The following is a 4,999-nucleotide window of genomic DNA, read 5'->3' on the forward strand; positions in this document are numbered from 1 at the left end:
TGCAGCCTGGAATTCCTGGGCTCAGGAAATCCTCCAACCATGGCCTCCCAAGTAGTTGGAACTACAGGTACATGCCATCGTGTACCTGAGCTAATTTTTGTTTTTCATTTCTGTAGAGACAGGGTCTTGCTATGTTGTTCAGGCTAGCCTTGAACTCCTGGCCTCAAACTGTACTCCCACCTCAGCCTCCCAGCAGTGCTGGGATTACAGGTGTGAGCCACCTCGTCCTCTCAACTGGTTTTTAACAGCTCTAGTAGAGATATTGGCAAAGTGCTAGGGGAAAATACAGGAAGGGGAAATTAATTCTGTCAGGGGGAAATTAATTCTGCCCAGGGGTGACAGGAATGACTACATGGAACTCAAATCTGCAACTGAGTAGAATTCAAGGCGTTAGAGGAGGTACCTTACAATAGTGGCTCTAAACCTTCCCCTAAATTTAAATCTCCTAGAGGGCTTTTTAAAAACCCAGATTCTCAAGCCCCAGGCCAAAAGTTCTGATTCAGTAGGTCTGGGTAGGACCCGAGAATTTGCCTTTCTAACAAGTTCCCAGGTTATGCTGGTTGTTGCTGACGCTAGTCCAGGGATCCCACTGTGAGCACTGCTGCCTTACAGGACCCGGGAGAAGGCAGCAAATGCATAGGTTCAGCAAACGAAAGAATCTGGCCTGCTCAGGGGAGCAAAGGTAGTCTGGCAGGGTTGGATCAGAAGGCAGTATAAAAGATGACAAAAGACTTCGGAGGCCAAGGCGGGCAGATCACGTGGTCAAGAGCTTGAGGCCGTCCTGGCCAACATGGAGAAAGCCCATCTCTACTGAAAATACAAAAATTAGCTGGACATGGTGGCGCGCGCCTGTAGACCCTGCTACTAGGGAGGCTGAGACAGGAGAATCCCTTGAACCTGGGAGATGGAAGTTGCAGTGAGCCGAGATCATGCCACTCCACTCCAACCTGGGCAACAGAACAAGACTCTGTCTCAGAGAAAGAAGGAAAGAGAGAGAGAGGGAGGGAGGGAGGGAGGGGGAGAGACAGACAAGGAAGGAAGGGAGGAAGGAAGGAAGGAAGGAAGGAAGGAAGGAAGGAAGGAAGGAAGGAAGGAAGGGAGGGAGGGAAGAAAATGACAAAAGATGAGGTGGGAAGAGTGCAGAGGCTGCAGCAAATCCTGAACACTTGCGGGACCTTTGGAATTTGTGGTCTTGAATAACATGATCCATCTTGCATTTCAAACGATTGCTCTGGTGTCAGTGGAGAGCAGAGTGAGACAGGGGAGACTAGAGGAAAGGACACTGGCTCGGTTGCTGTTAGAGCCCAGAGGAGAAATAATGAGGTCAGAGCTCGTGCAGGTACAGTAGAAATAAGAAGAAACAGGCCAGGCACAGTGGCTCATGCCTGTAATCTCAGCACTTTGGGAGAAAAAAGTGGGAGGATTGCTTGTGGCTAGGAGATCGAGACCAGCCTGGGCAACACAGCAAGACTATATCTCTATAAATAATAAAAAATTAACTAAGGGCCAGGCGCAGTGGCTCATACCTGTAATCCCAGCACTTTGGAAGGCAAAGGTGGGTAGATGGCTTGAGGTCAGGAGTTCAAAACCAGCCTGGCCAACATGGTGAAACCCATCTCTACTAAAAATACAAAAATTAGCCCGGCATGGTGGTGCACACTTGTAATCCCCGCTACTCAGGAGGTTGAGGCAAGAGAATTGCTTGAACTCTGGAGGCAGAGGTCATACACTGCACTCCAGCCTGGGTGACAGAGTGAGACTCCATATATGCTTGCAGTCCCAGCTACTGAGGAGGCTGAGGTGGGAGGATTGCTTGAGCCCAGGAGTTCAAGGCTGCAGTGAGCTGTAATTACACCACTGCACATCCTGGGTAACAGAGTGAGACGCTGTCTCTAAAAAAAATAAAAGAAAAAATAAATGGACATCATTAGGTAGCTCTGTGGATGCCTGTACAGAACGTAAGAAAGGCAGGGTTAAGGCTTGCTCCATTCTTAGCCAGCTCTGATGCCTGGATGGAGGGGGTTCTATCAACTGAGAAAAGAAGGTAGGACATGAAACAGATCTGGGGAGAAGAGAATGTCAGAGATTCAATTTGCAATAATTTTGAGGCATCACTGACATCCAGCAAGCAATTAGAAATACAGGGCCAGAGCCAAGAAAAGAAGCCAAGACTAGAGATAAAGACTTGGGCATCCCTGAACACAGGGTCAGGTTAAAATCGAGGCTTGGGGGCAGGCCACTTCCAGCTGGCCATGGTGGTTAACACGACAACCAGCGTGTCACAGCTGCTGCCGTTACAGCCTGTGGACAAAGGTATAGGATTGAGAATTCACACTGAAGAGTGATAAGGAAATCGCTGGTACTCTTCTAGGATTAGATGACTTTGTCAATATGGTACTGGACGATGTCACTGAGTTTGAAATTACACCAGAAGGAAGAAGAATTACTAAATTCGATATGATTTTGCTAAATAGAAATAATACAACAATGCTGGTTCCTGGAGGAGAAGGACCTAAAGTGTGAATGAGTTTCCTTGACTTACACTAGATTCTGTTTTGTCTTATAATGACATGAAAATGGAATTTTTTTTCACCTACTGTTTAAATCCTATAAAGCTAAGTTTCCCATTAAAGGGAAGGGCTTTGACGATGTGTACCCATTTTTGTAAGTTAATCATGATTATCCTGGAAAAAGAAGAAAAGAGTTTCTTCTCTGAAGACGAAAATTAAAAGTGGTTTTGGTTAAAAAAAAAAAAAAATCAAGGCTTTGGATACGATGGCCAAAGGAAACGGAGCTGACTGCGGGGAGAACCAGAGCAAAAACCTGACTTACCTCTTTTAAATGGCTTAGCTTAGCAGTTGCAAAGAAGAAGAGAGAAGGTAGAATAAGGAAGGAGTCCAGAAGTTAGGACCCAGAAGGACTTAGTGAAGATGTTTACAGCTCTGTCATCTGTGAATGCTATGGTTTGGATGTGTCTCTTCCAAAATTCACGTGTTGGAAACTTCATCCCCATGCAACAGTGCTGGGAGGTGGGGCCTTTTGGGAGCCATTTAGTCATGAGGGATCTGCCCTTGTAAATGGATTAATGCCACTGTCAAAAGGGCTCGCAGGAGTGGGTCTGCTCTCTCTTGCCCTTCTGCTTTCTGCCATGTGTGAACACAGCAAGAAGGCCCACACCCGATGCCAGCACATTGACTTGGACTTCCCAGCCTCCAGAGCTGTGAGAAATAAATTTCTGCTCTTTATAAATTACACAATCAGTTGTATTCTGTTACAGCAGCACAAACAGACAAAGACAGTGTAGCATCACAAACCCTTCTGACCTAACCTGCATTTAAATGCAAAGTGCCTGCTGATCATTATGTATTCTCAGGCCAACCGGCTGCCTGCCCTTCCTGGTTCTGCTCCTATCACAGGGGCCTGACTCACGCAAATTACATTTCTCAGCCTCCATGACCAACTGGCTTCTGGTGAATTTCCACCAAAGAGTGGCACTGGCAGGAGACTGCAGGGAGAAGAGTAGGAAAAGTTATTCCTCCCTCACTCCTTTTCTTCCCCACCCCTTGCCCCATCTCTGCCTTCTGGGTGGCTCATGAGATCTGTGCTGGATTTCAGCATGTATCCCAGCCCCTGGCGCCTGGTGACATTCCCTCTGTCTTCCGTCCCTCCAGCTGTGTGTGGGTGGGGAGTCACAGCTTGCTGCTGTTGCTCATCTCTGCCGTGACTCACAAGCCCACTTGACTTTCGGCTCTTCCAGTATGTGACAACTAGTTCCCTGTATCTGAATTTCTTCTATTGAATTAGCTAGTGTGGGCCCCGTTGTCCTCACTGGTGCCTGATTGATAAACATACAATGATAATCCATCAGCTTCTCCCCCCACCACTGGAGTCAGGCATCAGAATCGTTTTCAGGCTGGGATTATCCAAACTGATATTAACAAAGCCTGTCATTTAAAGTTAAGCAGAAAAACAATTTTAAAAGAAGTGGTAAATAAAGATAAAAGCTGAAATGAATACATTGTACAACATAAAGGAGTAAAATGATAAATGAGTTCAAAAGCTGGTTTTTTGATAAGATGACTAAAGTAAACAAACCTCTGACAAATTTAATTAAGGGAATGTTTTTAATTAGAAATGAGAAAGGAGATAGGACAATTACTAGAAAATAGGTTTTCCCCCAAATCCAAAGAGAATGTTATGCATTCTTCTAGACTAATAAACTGAAATCCTTGATGAAATAAACAATTTCTAGAAAGATATAGATTACCAAAAATAATCTAAGTATAAATCCAAACAAAATAACAACTGAGAAAAAAATTGAGAAAATAATCCAATAACAATCCCAAAGCTCCAGTTGGTTCCATTGCTTCCACCAGCACAATTTTTATATGTTTAAGAAATATATAATTTTCATGTTGTATAAAACATACAGAGTGGGCTTGGTGCAGTGGCTCACACCTATAATCCAAGAACTTTGGGAGGCCCGGGTAGGCAGACTGCTTGAGCTCAGGGGCTTGAGACCAGCATGGGCAATGTGGCAAAATCCATCTCTACTAAAAATACAAAAATTAACCAGACATAGGGGGTGTGTGCCTGTAGTCTCAGGTACTTGGGAGGCTGAGATAGGAGGATCGCTTGAGCCTGAAAGGTTGAGGCTGCAGAGAACTGTGTTAGCACCACTGCACTTCAGCCTGGGTGATACAGTGAGATCCTGTCTAAAAAAAGAAAAAAAGTGCAAAACGAGATGAGTACCTTTATGTCTATTAGGCAAGCATGAACTTCTTCCCAAAGCCTGATAAAGATGAAACACACAAAAAGAAAATTATAGGCACAGATAACATGAAGATGGATAAGAAAAGCTTAAAGAAAATTCTCATCTCTAAAAAGGAATTTGTTTTACTGTCCTGCTTCAAATCTTCAGAGAGATGATAAGTTTTTTGTGGGGAGGGGGATGTTGTAACAGCTTCACTGAGATATAATGCTTTTTTTTTTTTTTTTT

At 44.6% G+C, this 4,999-nt stretch overlaps 1 pseudogene; it reads left to right on the forward strand.

Annotated features, from left to right (window-relative positions):
* The first annotated feature begins 2,252 nt into the window (after positions 1–2,252).
* LOC108314444 lies at positions 2,253–2,569 on the forward strand (annotated as a pseudogene).
* The last annotated feature ends 2,430 nt before the right edge of the window (positions 2,570–4,999 follow it).

The sequence above is a fragment of the Cebus imitator genome, unplaced genomic scaffold (genome assembly GCF_001604975.1).
Source record: "Cebus imitator isolate Cc_AM_T3 unplaced genomic scaffold, Cebus_imitator-1.0 Scaffold153, whole genome shotgun sequence".
Taxonomy (NCBI): domain Eukaryota; kingdom Metazoa; phylum Chordata; class Mammalia; order Primates; family Cebidae; genus Cebus; species Cebus imitator.